We start from the raw sequence: 16,576 nt of genomic DNA, 5'->3' as shown, positions 1-16,576 counted from the left end.
TGGAAAACAGCACCTGGGATGGACCTAATCAAGAGTGCAAAAATGGGGCTGAGAGTCAGAAGACATGGAGTGCCCACTGTGGCATAGTGGGCTAAGGATCTGGCATCGCAGCTGCTGCAGGTCTGATTCAATTCCGGGCCTGGGAACTTCATATGTCACAAGTGTGGTCAAAAAAAGAAAAAAAAATTTTTTTAAAGGATTCAGAAGACATGGGATCCAGGCCACACCCCTAGTACCCACTTCTTTATGATCTCTAGTAGAATATTTTTCTTTGTAAGCCTTCATTTCCTCATCTAAAAAAGAGAAGACAAGCCCGGTTCATCTTATAGACTACAAAAAGAGTTAAAATGAAATGCACGTGAAACTATAAAAAACACACTTAGGTACAAGGTATTATTATTTTCAATGATCATGGTAATTGGTTCCTCCCATTAATATGGCAAATCAAGAGGTAATGGGGGGGGACAAAAATGGTCAAAGGTTAAGTCGTGCTTTTTTCTCCTTTTTAGATCTAAGCTCTCAATACTGTGTTAGCAACCAGGAGTTTTTATAACTCACACATTTCCCCCAATTACTACTGAAACAATTTTTCTACAAGTAACAGGAAATTTAGTAACAAGAAAAAGTTTAGTTAACCTATCTAAGACTCTATCATAAAGCCCAAGAAATCAAGAAATTTTGGCCTAACACTGTCCCAAACTGTCCCCCAAAACTGTTAGAAAGTTAAGAAATGGTGGTAACATTATACCTATGGGAGGGAAGGAAGGAGGAAGGGAGGGAGGAAGAGTAAGAAAGGAAAAGGCAAGGGAGAAAGAGAAAAAAGAAAACCGAGAAAGAGAAAAAGGAAAACTAGAGAAAGAGAAAAAGAAAGAGAAGAGGGAAAGAAAGCAAGGATGGCAATTGGAAGGTGCACACATTAAAACAAAACAAAAAGCAGTGTTTTCACTATGAGCTAGACGGATGTGGGGCAATCACCACCTTCAGCAAAAAAGCAGGCAGATACTTGAATCCTATCCTCCAAATCCGACATGGACTTAACAGCCCCCAAAACTCCAATCCTAATTTGATCATTTTCTCCTTAAAATTTTCTATTAGCACCACGCTGCATTTCTGGAATCCCCCGCTACCCATGCGCAAGACCACTACCATGGATTTATTAGCTGAGCCCCCGGACAGTGGATGTGACCTTGGAGTCAGAAGACCCAGGTTTAAATCTCAATCTTGTCACCCACTAGAAAAGTGACTCTGCCCAGTTGCTTGACCCCCGTGCACCGCAACACTGCTCTTCTGTCAAATGGGAGGAACACACCAAACTTCAGGTGGTGGTGGTGATTCGATGACATTAGCTATGGGAAAGTGCCCTGCATGTAAAAGAGCTCATAAATATGTATTATCTTGAATATACACATCTGCTATATTTAAATGATTATTCATGACAATTCATGTTCATAGTGCTTTAAATGAAACCTTGAATATTCACTGACAAAAAGGTCTTACTCTTAGCAAGAGCTGTTTGTCCTACCAGACTATGAATGACACTTCAAGGAATACTAATAGTACTAACAGCAATAATAAGAGTAATTATAGTAAGCAAAATCTTATAGTAAGAAAAAGTCTTGAGAAAAATTCTCTTCTACTATGCCATCTCTTCATCTTTTTAACTGCTCCCACTCTCCTAACTATACAGAAAAATTTATCTATACTAAGAATTATTAAATTGGAGTTCCCATTCTGGTTCAGCATGTTAAGGACTTGTGGTAAATCCCTGGCCTTGCACAGTGGGTTAAGGATCTGGCATTGCTGCAAGCTGCAGTATGGCTTGGATCCGGTGTTGCTGTGGCTGTGGTGGAGGCCTGCAGCTGCAGCTCTGATTCCATTCCTAGCCCAGGAACTTCCATTTGCAGCAGGCACAGCCTTGCAATCCACAGGCATCCTGATATTTACCGACATTTAGTGATATCTAGTTCTGTCAGCCTAAACACAATGGGGGCAACTCTCCCTAGTTCTCCCTAAAATTGAAAACAAGAGGGGAAAGCATTTGGAAAATGTGACCCAGAAACAGAAAAGCCAATCTGGGGTAACGACCAGCAATGGTGTGGATCTGGCCACAGAGAAAAAGCCTGTAGGTGAAAAGGGTCTGACATAGCACTTAACTTTACAAAGCGGACTTGGAGCTGAAAAGCGAATAGGGTACAAAATGCTTACAGTTGGCCCTCTCTATCCATGGCTCCCACATTTGCGGATTCAACCATTTGCTGATCCAGAGACAAGGAATCCCGTGTGTCCCAAGGCTGGATTCTACTGGAAACCATGTTTACAGGGCAAAACACGTCTAAGTGGGTTTATAAATGTTCCTAGTTCTACCATCAGATAAAGGATGCTATTACTTGAGCCTAGAACCAGTGTCTGTGCTCAAAATGAAAGTAAGAAGTTTTCTGCAGTAAATTTGCAGCTTCCTCTCTGGGTTTTGTTTGTTTGTTTGTTTTTCCAAGAAGCCTAGACAAGAGAGATGGAACTAATTAGCTCATAGAAAAAAATAAAGTGCTTTCACTGCCTGCTGTAACTAACTTGTGTTGGCTTCCAAAACTCTGAGAACCAAGTACAGAAAAAAAATGCCATGTGAAGAAAGTTTTAAGTTTTTTAAAAAGTGGTGAAAAAAACAACAACAACAACAGATGTCGGGTTAACAAATAATCAACTGAAACATTTTTCTACTATATAATTTTCTTGTCTTGCATACAACAGGCTTTACTTTTTCTTGGGAATTCATTGTCAAAAGTGTATGATGATGACTTTTTCAACAGATGATTGGAAAAGTCTGGGGTCAGAATGAAAACACATATATCTTATTTAAAAGTCTTACCTCAAATTCATTTTTAGGAGTTGGAAGGAAATAGTCTAACATGGCTTAAAATAAGCTTTCTCCATACTTGAGTTCATGGTATCTCAATTTTTCTAGGCATGTAGGTTCTTAGCCTTTTTTTTTTAGGACCATACCCACAGCATACAGAAGTTCCCAGACTAGGGGTCTAATTGGAGCTACAGCTGCTGGCCTACGCCATAGCCATGCAGGATCCGATCCCCATTTGCGACCTACACCACAGCTCACAGCTATGCCAGATCCTTAACCCACTGAGCAAGGCCAGGGATCAACCCGCAACCTCATGGTTCCTAGTGGGATTCATTTCCACTGCACCACGATGGAAACTCCAGGTTCTTAGTCTTATTCTCAGAATTTTTGGACTTAAAATTCAATAGACTGAAAATTGCAGCATTCAAAAAACGTTTACCTCCAAATTTTCAAGCAAAGAATTTCCTCATTAGGGCACACAGTTATGTTTCAAATCTCATAGATCTCAGAAATAATTATTACTAGGAATCCTATTAAATTCCTTGGAACTCTCTCTTTAATATTTCCTTAGGAGTTCCTGTTGTGGCTTGGCAGGTTAAGAACCCAATATGGTGTCCTTGAGGACACAGGTTCGATTCCTGGCCTCACTCAGTAGGTTAAGGATCCAGCATGGCCACAAGGTCTCAGATGGGGCTCAGATCTGGCATTTCCAGCTCTGATTCAACCCCTGGCCAGGGAACTTCCATATGCCACAGTTGTGGCCATAAAAAGAAAAATTCCTTTTTTTAAAAAAAAAGGCAGTTATTAGTATGGCAGGTGTTTATGTTTTCCTTACTTATGTTTTAAGTAAGCTGTAAAACTAATCACTACTTGTTCACATAAGTATAAAAAAAGAAATACGGAGGATTTAAAAAATAATAATAATAATAATAATGTGAGGAATTCCCTGGCACAGCTGAAACAAATTCGATTAGGAACCATGAGGTTGCAGGTTCGATCCCTGGCCTCGCTCAGTGGGTTAAGGATCTGGTGTTGCCGTGAGCTGTGGTGTAGGTCGCAGATGGGGATCAGATCCTGTGTGGCTGTGGCTGCGGCATAGGCTGATGGCTGCAGCTCCAATTCGACCCCTAGCCTGTGAACCTCCATATGCTGTGGGTATGGCCCTAAAAAGCAAAAAAATTGAAATAATAAAAATGTGAATAAATTTTACATTAGAAAAATTGCAAAAAAAAAAAAAAGTTTAGGGGCAGAGGACCTTCTTTCAACTTTCACTGCTTTCTGAAACAGGACATACAAATACAGCCAAGAAAGCAGACCATTCTTGCCAAAGTTTCTCCTTGGGCCCCAGAGTGATTCATCCTAAGAACGCAACCCTGGGTTCCCAGAGATTCCCTCTGAAAGCTAGATCCAGCATCCCTTTCAAGCCTCTCTTTTCCTACAAGAACAGTCTGGCCCACCCGCCTGGCCATTATTTTTACTATCACAACTGGGTTGTATCAGAAATAGACTTGCGGAATTCCCGTCATGGTTTGGTGATTAACAAACCCGACTAGGATCCATGAGAATGTGGGTTTGATCCCTGGCCTTGCTCAGTGGGTTAAGGATCCGGCGTTGCCGTGAGCTATGGTGTAGGTTGCAGACACAGCTGCAGCTCCGATTCACCCCTAGCCTGGGAACCTCCATATGCTGCGGGTGTGACCCTAAAAAGATTTTTTAAAAAAAGAAAAGAAATGAAAAAAAGGAATAAGACTTTCGATGCTTAAAAGGCGTTCAAGGAAACCTAAGAGCTATGTGGTCTATAGCGCCGTGGAGGTGAGTATGACACTTCTGAGAGCTAGTTCGGTGCGCACAGACACGCTTCCGATGGAAGGGGAAGTTCCTCTTCTTTTCAAAAGCCCAAGAATAGAACTGCTTTCCTGGCCCAGATCAGTAGAGAACAGCAAGGCAGACACCAGAGGCTGTGACGCACAGCACCGCCAGAGGCAGGGTGCTGTGGCCTACAGTCCTTCCCCGTGACAATAAGCCTAGCAGCCAGTTTCTGCAAAGCTTGGCAGAGGGAAAAGAAGGCCTCTTTAGAAAAACAGTTGGCAAAACACTGAAGATAAAGGACACTCTCAGAAAATGCAAAATTACAGACTCAGTCATTGTCTCGACTACATCCCCTGGGTACATCCTTTGTGTGACGGGGGGCGGGGGGGGGGCGCTAGTCTAGACCCCCGTCTCTGCACTGGACATCCTGTAACCAAATGGCCCTCCAGGCTTCCTCCTTCCTTCATCACACGCAATGGTGGGGTCACAGACGGAAAAGTCAACCTACACAATGCTGACAGGATGTCTCCTTTATTGCATAAAGTTTATGACTTGGGATCTGAGTTGAAACTCATGCTCTACTACTCATTGTCTTGCGTCATTTGAGGTACTTAACCTATCAAGGCTTCTGCTCATAGACAGCACTGATGCAAGAGAAGCCCAGCAGGTCAAGCCTCAGCACAGAGCCCGACACACATGGTCCCAGCTGACCTTGATGCTGCTGCAACTATTGGCATCACCGCCCCATTGCTGCAGCCCTGTGTCCCGTTACACCTGGCATGTGCTTCCATCTCAACTACAACACATTCTTGTGCTTCTGTGCTTGCAAACCTATCTTCGAGTGTAAGCTCCCTCAAGGGCAGGACTTGCTCTCTGTTCTCAACATCAAGCATGCACACGCATGCACACACACGTGGTTAACAGATGTCTACAGACCAAACCTGTGATTAAATGAACACTCTGATCACTTTCATGTCTTGTTTCTATAGAATCCCCATTAAAAAAAAAAAAAAAAAAAAAAAACCAAGCCTTTCCCCCAGTGTTGTTAGAGGTGGATAACCACACTAGAGGAATGGAACCTGATGACTACATGAAGCTTCTGCAGGGTACCAGTCTGCTGAAACAAAGATCCCTTGGTCTGGGTGAGTCTGTGGAAACCTAAGCTCCCTAACCCAATGCTCTGAGCTAACTCCCCTCTCGATGGGGCAAGAAAACTGGGCTCCAGTTTTCTGAGAAGGTGTAGAACCAAACTCTGTTTTGGCAAAGGTAAGCATGCTTTCCCTCTTGCATGAGATCAGTGGTGCCTCTGCAGCAGCAGGGCCACAATATTGATCCCAGGCTGGGCTCAGTGGGTTAAGGATCTGGCATTGCTGTAGCTGTGGCTTAGGTCACAACCCTGGCTTGGATTCGAGTTCTAGCCTGAGAACTCCATATGCTGTGGGGTGGCCAAAAAAAAAAGAAAAAAAAATGTAGTCAGGACCAAAATAAGAATTCAGAAAAAGAACAATTTTCGTGCAGTGAGCAAGCACCGGGTTCAAAGGCTCCAGAGCTCATGGCAAACACTGCCAGGCAGAGGCTGCGCCACACTCTCCCTGCAGCCTTGGCCCAAAGCATCCTTTCCCTCTGCTTCCCAAAGCCAACCTGCTCCATCCTGACCTGAGGATAGCCCTCTGTGTTCATAGTTTTGGAGGGAGAAATAAAGATTCCTGAATCAGGGTCAATCTGTGAAGGATCTCCCCAGACCTTTCACAGACGCAAGATCACTGCTAGGAAATACCCCCCAGTGAATCACTGGAACAGCAGAGACTCAAGACAACCAACTGTGCAGGTCTTACACACACACCAGACTGGCCACAGGGCACAAACTCAACTTCTTTCAGAAGGATAATTGAAGGCAAAAGAAAAAGCAAACATTAATTCTGTTCTGTGTGTGTACAGTTTCCATCTGCAAGGAAAAGATTATTCAAAAACAAGCTCGTGTTTCAGTGACTTTCAAGGCGCTGCCACGTGAAAGGGGAGCCAAAACAAATCTCCAACCCGCTCTCCCAAAGTTCAAGCCTTTGAAACACCCTGACCTGACCAGTTTTAAGACTGGCATTTCCAAGTTTCCACCCCAAGAACCTTTTTTTTTTTTTTCCCCTCAAACCTCTAAATAAAATCTGTGATAGCATTTAACGTCATGATTATACCCAAGGCAGGTGACAGCCCAACAGGACCGGCTGGGGACAAAGGCAAGAGGGTCTACAAATTGTGGGTTAGAACAAATAAAGCAGCAGAGGAAGAGCTGTCTCTTTGAAAGTGGCTAGGAAAGCAAGTCTTAACAGTGCTCCTCACAAGGGGAAAAAAAAATGTGTCACTCTTCGGTGTGAAAAATGTTAAACTAGATTTTTTGTGATCATTTCATAACGTATACAAATAGTGAAGCTATTATGTCAATAGCTGAAGCTAATATGTCAATTACAGCTCAGTACCAAAAAAAAGAAGAAGAGGGTTAAAAAAAAAAAAAAAAAAGGTGGGGGTGGGGAAGAGAGAAAGAAAGAGCAGGACAGAAACAAAGCCATGTCCTGGGAACCCTGGGAAAGTGCACACACAAAGGGCAGCAAGGAGAGAGGAGGAGCCACAGCAGGGCAGGCTGATTAGCTGGAGGATCAGCCCCAGGAAAAGCCAAGAGAAATAAGCAGAAAGGACAGCAAGAATCGGAAACTCACCCAGGGTCAAAGGGCAGGCTGGATCGTCAGGGGAAGCAATCAAATACCAAGGGCAGATGGAGATCAGAGCATCAAGGCAAAACGTCCCTAAGACACCTGAAACCACCGATTGCCAGGAGGGAGCTGGGTGGTGGCAACTGACTAGGAGCCAGAGGGGCAGCACAGCAAAGAGAAAACAAAGGGTCCTAAAAGGAGAGGGCTGCCCAAGTCTGGGGCTGGGGTGCTAGTTAAGAGTTATGTGGGGAGAAGTTCCCCATGTGGCGCAGTGGTTAACGAATCCGACTAGGAACCATGAGGTTGTGGGTTCGATCCCTGGCCTTGCTCAGTGAGTTAAGAATCCAGCGTTACCGTGAACTGTGGTCTGGCTCAGATCCCGTGTTGCTGTGACTCTGGCGTAGGCCGGCGGCTACAGCTCCGATTCGACCCCTAGCCTGGGAACCTCCATATGCAGTCCTAAAAGACAAATAAACAAACAAACAAACAGGGGGGAAAAAAGGGGTAGCAATTGCCCTTGAGAGCCAAGACTTGAAAACCCAACGACCTAAGTGAACATCTGTCCTGTGCAGCGAAATGCAGTAAGGAAGAAGGTTGTCCCCAGGGAAAGAACCCAGGGACCACCACTGCAGTCAGAGCAAACACAGAGACTCAGGAAGGAGGTGACTCACCCTCTACTTTTGTATAAGTTGACCCTTCCAAGACTGGATTGGTAATAGCGCTGAATTTTGAGGCAGGACCTTGTGGTTCCCATCCTAAACCCAGGAGAGGTTCTGAACTGCAGAGCCCCATTTCTCTTGGGTAAAATAGAGCCCCCGGGTCACCAGCCCTGAGAATCGAGTTCTTAGGAGCCTCCAGAGAAAGTGGCAGCAGAACCGAATGAAAGCTGAAACGCTGTCCCATTCTAAGATCCCCGAGTAAAGGGGATGAGGCAAAAGACACGCGGATGTGGCCATGGAGCCCAGAAGGGGATTAAAGGGCTTAGAACTGTAGGTCTAACTCAGCAGCTCTGGGTCACTGGGAGAGCGGAAGCCACGGCAGTTTCCAGCACAAGAGCCCCTAAAAGTTGTAGACAAGTCAAAATCAGAAGGTTTTAAACACGTCCAAGGTGGTTAAGGTTTATTTTATAACCTCTTCTAGAACCAAAGGATGGAGGCAGACTTGATTCCAAGAGAGGCTCGATTTATCTTGTAGGTACAAGGGAGCATCCATTGACTGCCACTCACAGCAATTAGGAGGCAAAATGCTTTTAAGGGCTGGGCAGGAGTTGGGGGACAGGGAGGCTCAGACAGAGGTGTCTATAAGCACATGCAAGACTTTCTCTTGTTAGTACGCATATCAAAATTTGATAAACCTTTTAATGCCTTTTCCATCCATCTTCCTGCATCCAGATCCCTCTTCCTCCTGGAATTCTATTGGCCTATCAACTTGCTCCACTGACTTTATTTGAGCAGACAGAATGACCACACCAATGCGATTACACAAAAAGCTGCCTAAAGAAGGACCTTCACCAACAAGATGCTGCCTCCCTCACATTGCACTTGTTTGGTCTGTTGTTTCTGAACTGTTAGTCCATCCAGGACTGAGCCCAAGCCCTCACTCATCCTTCAAGCTCTCCAGGCTGGCCGGTAAATACTCAACCTAAGACGTGCTGCCTTAAACCAAAGAGCCTAATTGTCTTGGAAAAGTAACAACATCTCCTCACAGATAAGATAAAGGGAGTGGGCAGAGCATCCCCTGGCTCTAACAAATGCAAAATACCCTAATCTGAAAACAAAAGAGCACTGTCTTGAACGCACATTTGTAACTTTTCTACCTTTCAGGCCACAGAACGATGCATAGGATTAAACCTGATGAACAAGGCAATTTGAAAAAACACTTCGTTTTCCTAGGAGACCCATTCCTTTGTTAGTCAATGAAGTACAAAAGCAGCCTAGGTTTTAAGAATGGAAAAAAAAAAAAAAAAAAAAAAGAACTATATACAGGCTGGTTCTCCTCAAAAAAATTGGATTCGGAAAAAAATGTTAATTCTGACATTTCCTTTGAAACCTCCCCAGAGACACTCTCTCTGGGGAATAACATAGACAGAACAGAAACAAACCCGACTCTTGACAAAGGCTACAGTTTAACAAAGGCAGCTGTGGATTTTTACCTTCCTTGGTTACTGCGCCCAGGCAAGCAAATGTAAGTACAGTTGCCCCGGCAGCTGGCAAGTTCTCTCCCAAGGGCGAAGAAGTTGGGGGACAGCTGGGGAATGCAAGCTGCTATGTGATCCAAAATAACGCCCGCCTGTTCATCTTCCCCCTACAATGGAAGCGACAGCCCAGCGCAGGTCTGGCGCATGCCCTACAGCTGCTTCTTTCTTCCTCCCTGGAAGCTCAACAAGTCGCTACACATGAAGGCGAGATGCACAAAAGGGGAGGGGGGGTAGGGAAAACAAACAAACAAACAAACAAAAACACGCCCTATTAACCCTTTGCGAGCCATCCCTTGGTTACCTGTGCAGCTCATTTTGCCTCCTGGGAAGAAAGCTGCCTTTCACACCCAAATGAAAAAATCTACCCATAGCTTTAAAGGGCATGCCCTCCCCAGGCTCCATGCCTTGCCATTTCTGGGTGACAACTTTCACGATCTGGTGGCATTTAATGACCCGATCGGGTTTCCAATGCTTCAGCTCAGGATGATGATTTAAAAGATAAATGGAAAAGCAAACCAAGATCTAGGGCCAGGAGTCTTTGATCAACAACTTGGCATAGTCTGTTTAAAAATAACTATTTTGGAGTTCCCTGGTGGCTCAGTGGGTTAAGGATCTGGTGTTGTCACTGCTGTGGCTTGCTTGGGTCACTGTTGTAGCTTGGGTTCCAACCTTGGCCCCGGGGAATTTTGTATGCCGTGGGCACAAACAGTTAAAATTTTTAAAAATTAAATAATAGGAGTTCCCACTATGGTACAGTGGGTTAAGAATCTGAATGCAGTGGCTCAGGTCACTGGGGAGGTGCAAGTTCAATTCCCCGCCCAGCGCAGTGGGTGAAAGGATCAGGTGTTGCCGCAGCTGTGGCATAAGTCACAGCTGTGGCTCAGAGTCAATCTCTGGCCCAGAAACTTCCATATGCTGTGGGTGGGGCCATAAAATAAAACAAATAAAAATAACTATTTCTCCACCTGCATATGTTAAATTGAAAAGCTTCTAAGTTTTTTTTTTTTTAACATATGAAATAGCTATCCTGGTTGTTCACTGGCTTTTTAGCTTAATTAGACACAGCCAGACCTCTCTGTCACCTTCCAAAAGTTAGTTTGGCAATTTTCAGATCCTACCTAGTTGATCAGATTTGAACAAATGGTTCTGAAATGTTATTTCAAACTCTCCACCCCCGCTCCCATCAATTTGGTGGCTCATCTTCAAACAGACTCCAGAAAACAGTCTATTTTCCAAGAAATGGACCAGCCCAGCACCATCTTTACAGACACAGGTATTTTCTTTGGTGTTATAAATGGCTAGTGAAGGAACCAAGGGAAGACCTGCTTTCTTCTCTCGAGCTTGTTTGCGTTTTTAAGTTTCATCATCTTGGGTCTTAGGACACTGGCTTCAAATTTAAAGGAAAGAGAAATGGCTGGAGGGCTGGCCACAAAATTACACAGTAGCCAAACAACTAGGAAAGCCCTACAGTTCCAGAGACCCTGGTCAATTCCTTGGGCAACTAGATAAAGTTTTCCATCACTACCAACCGCTGCCCCCAAGCCCAACACACACACACACACACCCCACTTGTTAACAAGAAAGAAGAATTGCTAAGTGCACCACCTTGCCATATGCACAAAGAAGTTCATATCAAGTTCAACTATCAACTATTTTACCTCTTTAGACATGGTAAGAGAAGAAAGATTCTGTTCTTAAGCATCATCATGATTAGTTAACACTTACTCAGTGGTTACTACAGTGCTACTAGGCTCTGTGCTAAGAATTTTATATGAATGATCAACTTGAACCCTCCAGGCTTGGAAGCAGGAGATGCTGCTCTTATCCCTGCCCTAAAAGAGGAAACTGAAGCGCAGAGAAGCTGAGCAACTTGCCCACATCTATAAACGGTGGAGGCGGCTTTCGAAGCCTGCCATTCTGACTTTGGAAGCTTGCCTTTCCTCACCCTGCCTCGCTGTCTCCACAGCTGGCACTGCGCTAGGACATTCTGAGTCATGACCATCATTCCAGGCTTTCAAACAACATCTTCAGACAACACATTTTCAGTACCTTCACGACACCACCACCAGCCCATATTATAAACTTGAGCTCCAAGAGGCCTGAAGATGTGGAGATGTTGAGATGCCCGAAGGGAAGTTTAGTTTTGACCCCAGCAGGTGGTTAATTAAGGTTGGCTAAGTGCAACCAGACTTCAAGGCAGACTTTGCTTCATTTTAAACACGTGTTCAGCACCATGGCAAAGTCACACAGCTTAACAGGGTAGGCACTACTGCAGGGAGGGTCAATAGAGCCCCGAGCTTTGTAGAGTTCCTGACCCCAGACCCACCTGCCTGAAAAGACATCCCACAAAGCAAAGGACAGCTGTTGCTAACTCTCTGTAGAGCTGTCAGATAATGCTAAGCGCTTTCATTGTTTTCTTATTCGTAAAGCTTTAAATGCAGAGCTGGTTTAGTTGAGGCCCTGTCCCCCACACAGCCACAGGTGGAAAGTCCATTTAGCCCTAATAACTGACACAATCAAACCAAACCTGGGCTTACAGCATGTACTCGTCAGTCAGCATCCCTAAAACCTCCTCGGGAACATCCTTTGGCACTGAACCTGGGATGACCCCACAGTACCCTTTGGAGCAAGACAGAACTCTTGGTCCTGGGAACCTTTTAAGCCTATTCTCCATCTGTGAAATAGAAATAACCAGCCCTGGAGGAGGCTGGGAGGTTTAAAAGAGAATGGCGAAGATCCTTCCCAAGTGGATGTAAGATTCTCTCAAGCAGAAGGCCTTTCCGGACTTCAGAAGAAGGGAGTAGCGGCAGATAAGATAAGAAAACGTGAATTCTATCTCCCTTGATTACCGAGGGATAAGGTTTCACACCGGCGCGCAGTGCCCTGGGCTCCACAGCAGCACCTCCGCTGGCGTCCAGCTCTCGGAAATCATCTGTCGCGAGGTGGAGATGCTTGCTGCCCCTACCATTTCAATGACAGACTTGCGCCTGAGTCTAGGGGTCTGCATAGAGTTACTATAACCTGGGGGGGGTGGGGGGGGGGAGTGGGGGACAAGGAGCTCTCTTCTTCCTCCCCGCGGTCCTCTCCCCTTCTGCGGAACTTCCAATTGCAACAAACTGTCAAGACTTGACCGCAGCTGTAAAGCCAACGCCAGAAGCGCTTAACCCCGCACCTGACCCAGATTGCGGCCTGGACTGGAGCCGCCCAATGCTAACTCACAGTAATGCAATTACCGCCTTCTGGAGCTCCCCAGGAGTTGCCGGCGCGGCCACCGCTGTCACCCCGGGACTAAACCCCTCCCTTCCGGGAGCCCGCGAGGAGGGGCGTGGCCCAGAGGGCCGACAAGGCGCGCCGCACGGGGACCTCCCACCCGCGGGGGCCCGGCGGGGGCGCGCCCCTGGGAGCTGGAGGAGGCGCGCTGGGGCCGCTGCAGCTCTCGCTACTCTCCCCGGCGCTGGGGAGGGGAGGCTGGCGGTGTCGCAGTTCTGAGCACACGCGTGCCCCTCCCCGGGCCGCCCCTTCCCCGCCCCTCCTCCCCGCCTAACGGGCCGCCCAGCTAACTTCCCGAAACTCCGCGGAGGGAAATCCTGACCCGGCCGGTACCTCCGGGCGACGCGCGCCCGGGCGCGCCGGGGACGGAAGTGGGTGGGAGCGGCGACCGCGCCGCGCCTTTGTTGCTGCTTGGGGCCCCGCGGCCCCCGGGAGCGCCCAAACGCGGCGGACGGGGGATCGGCCGACCCTCCCTGCCCGCAGCCCGTGGCAGCACCGCCCTGAGCCCGAGTCTAACTGACCCACCTCTGGCCCCCTGCCTAGTGTCCGCCTGCCGGAGCCCTGCGCGGCCGATCCCTGCCTTCGGCGACCGTGCGGAGGGACGCTCCTCACCTTATGAGCTTTCCCCAGACCTCCGGGGGCACAATCGCCGCTCCCCGCCCGACAGCGGCTGGGCAGCCCGACTCTCAACGGCGCCACGGCCACTCCCTGCCTCCTTTCAGAGAGCGAGGACCGGGTCCCCCTCCCGGGATGATTCACAGCTCCTCACCTGGAGCTTCGCTCGAGTCCCCTCCCCTCCGCCGGCCCGCGCGACGATCGGGAGTGGGCGCCCTCTGCCGGGCCACCCGGCCGGAGCTCCCAGGGCCGGAGTGGCTCCGGAACTTGAAGCCAGCAGGAGCAGGGACCCCCACGCCTCCCGCCGCGACCACTACGCTGGCGAACGGGCCAGCGCGCCGAGACCATCCTGGCCGCCAAGCCCGCGCTGAGCCCGACCCTGGGCCAAGAGGACCAGAGCTGTCTCCGCTCCCCGGGGCCACTGCGCGCCTGGAGTCGACCCACTCGCGGACCGGCCGGTCCAGCCCTGCCCGCGGGAAGCGTCCCCAGGAAATTGCCACCAATTGCGTGCCAGTTTAAAAACCCTGGAAAGTCAGTTTCAATGTGTGAAAACAAAGTTTGGGTCCTGATTTCCAGTAGCCCCTTTCTGCCAGAATTAAAGGGACGGAGGGGAGGGCAGTTGTCTGTCACACCCCTGGCTCCCGAAACTTGGAAGACGCTTGAGGCGGGACAGTCGCAGCCCCAGAGGAGCCCAAGGTCGGCCGGCGTGTCGCTCCCCAGCCGGGGGGAGTGCCTGTCTAATGACTCGCTCTTTCGCCAGAGTAAACACACTTCCAGCAGGTGAGCCTACCTCTCCCCCCCCCCCGCCTCTACCCTGCCCCAGGTCCTGGAAGCAACTCTGGAAGGAGACCAGCAGGGGAGAGGACACCCACGCGCGACAGTACGAGTTTCCACGCGCGCTCCGACTTCCCGACGCATTTACCTACCCCTTGTGCTCTTCCACCTGCCGGCCGCCCGCCGACTCACAGTTCCCCTCGGCGGCGAGGCGCACACACCTCCCCGAGCAAGCTGACTCTCGGCGAGGAGCCCCGGAGAGTCTGTCCCGCCCCCGTCGCCGCAGCTGCCGGAGCAGACAAGTTGCAAGGCGGGTCAGGCCGAGCCCGAGCGGACGCCTCCTTCCCCGAGTGCGGGCGCGCGAGTCCCGGCGCGGTGGGCGGGCGCCGGGTATTAATTGTAGGGCCCCCGGGCGCTCTGAGTGGTTCGGACCGCGGGCCAGGCCGGCGGGGCCGGCGCGACCCACCCCCTCGGCGCGCACCCGCCTGGCTCGAGGACGCGCACGCGCGCACGCGCCCGGCTGCTCCCGGGCCCCCTGGGCTCGCCGAGCTCCCTGTTCCAGTCCCTCAGCTGCAGCAAGGCCCGAGGGGCGCCGCAGACCTTAGAGACCCCGGTCAGGCACTGTGAATATCCAGCCCTTCCAGGGACAAAACCCATCAAAATGTGTGCGAACGTTGTAGTCGCAGGGGCTCGGGGCCACTGGTCAAGCAGATCGTCCTGTGGCCACTCACAGCCATGAAAAAGTCTGGTCACCCTCCGAACTGCCCGTCTTGACAGGGGACCGTCCCCTCTGTCGGTGGTTCTCACACTTTACACTTCTGCTAATCAGAATCCCTCGCCAAACCCCCGAGATTTGTTTAAAACACAGATTGCGAGCCCCACCCCACTGTCTGCTTCTTTAACCTGCCTGGCCCAGAACTTGGCGTTTCTAACAAGTTTCCAGGTGATGCTGAGACAGTGGTGATGATGAAATGAGTTAAGGTTGGTGAAGTACTTGGTAATCTGCGAGGCAGTAAATAAACTTATGAAATTCACTTGTGCTTCTTGTCTGTTTCACTAGTGTTCACATTTACATTCCCTCCAGCTACTGCTTTTTTTCCTCCCACTGTTAGATTCTCATTTTAACTCCTGAGGATGCATCAAGCGGATCCATACCTGCTCCCATCTGAAGAATGAAAAGGGAGTGTGTTAGTTTCCTAAGGCAGCCTTCACCACCTACCCTGCAGACCTGGAGGCCTAGACCACAGAATATCTTCTCACCCATCTGGAGGCTGGAAATCAGGCGTCAGGAGGGTTGTTTCTTCTGAGGCCTCTCTCCTTGGCTTATGGATGGCTGCCTTTCTTCTGTGTGTCTCTGTCCTAATCTCTTTTTAAGACCCCAGTCATGCTGGATTATAGCCCACCCATTAAAGACTTCATTTTCACTAAGTTACCTCTTTGAAGATCCTATCTCCAAATCCAATCACATCCTGAGGTTCTGGGAGTTAGGGCTTCAACAGACGAATTGGGCAGAGGAGACGGGGGCAACTCGGCCCATAACAGCTTTACTGCCCCCAAGATCCCAGAGCAGCTTCTGGGCTCAGCCTTCCCCAATCTCTACTCCATCCTTGTGCCCTCCCCTGGAGCTGGCTCGCATGTGGACTGACAAACACAAACCCTTAAAGTGCTGTGACTCACAGCTGGAAGGACTTAAAATCCAGCTCAGGGTCCTTGAGAATATGATCAGCACAACACTCCAATGTGTGAAAAGAATCTATGAGAAATTCGGAACCCCAGCAGACCTTTCAGAACTGGCCCTTTACAGTTTGTTAATGACGAAGTAGAGAAGCAGCCTTACCTCTGCCCTGCCCTCGTGGGAGCTATGCCCTCTGCCTGGTACCTGTGCCGTCTCTGGAAAGTTCAAGAAGGAGGGTCTGTGTTGAACACATGCAATAAAGACGCTTCCTTCCTCCTGCTATCTGGGAGAGTGCTGGCAGCGTTTAAGCTAGGGAGGCCGGAGGAGGCAGAGACTAGAGCTGTTTACACTGATCCCAGGCTAACCAGAGACAGCTGATCTTCAGCAAATCAGTAATAGCCCTGAATTAAGGATCCTCCCAAAGCCTCATTCCCAATCCCCTGCTGGTCCTGTCTTTACTTTGTGGCTTCAGCTAACACCAGGCGAGACTCTCCCCAATCTCCAGATCCAAGTAGCTACTAAATCAGCACTCCAGACTCAGTATATCCATCATAGAACTCTTTCCCCCAAACGTTGTCTCCCCACCTGCATCCTCTATCTGAGTGACTGGCAAAGGTGCACATCCCATTCAATCCACCTGCTACTGTGTCTTGGATGCCTCACAGCAGCCCCTTTGCTTCTCC

General features: G+C 48.8%; 1 protein-coding gene across 20 annotated transcripts in view; it reads right to left on the bottom strand.

The window, feature by feature from the left end:
- Positions 1-16,204, bottom strand: part of SVIL (supervillin) — a 286,393-nt gene extending 270,189 nt beyond the window's left edge. For 3 of the 20 annotated variants that reach the window (XM_021064762.1, XM_021064761.1, XM_021064753.1), the window contains exon 1: positions 14,371-14,706. The gene's annotated coding sequence lies outside the window, so the exon portion shown is untranslated. Of the gene's footprint in view, positions 1-9,514; positions 9,534-12,408; positions 12,766-12,792; positions 12,875-13,441; positions 13,631-14,370; positions 14,707-15,651; positions 15,671-16,055 lie in introns of those variants that run through there. The other 17 variants (XM_021064767.1, XM_021064781.1, XM_021064779.1 and 14 more) reach the window with 15 other exon arrangements.

The sequence above is a fragment of the Sus scrofa genome, chromosome 10, assembly GCF_000003025.6.
Source record: "Sus scrofa isolate TJ Tabasco breed Duroc chromosome 10, Sscrofa11.1, whole genome shotgun sequence".
Taxonomy (NCBI): Eukaryota; Metazoa; Chordata; class Mammalia; order Artiodactyla; family Suidae; genus Sus; species Sus scrofa.
This window is presented reverse-complemented; position numbering and strand designations above follow the sequence as displayed.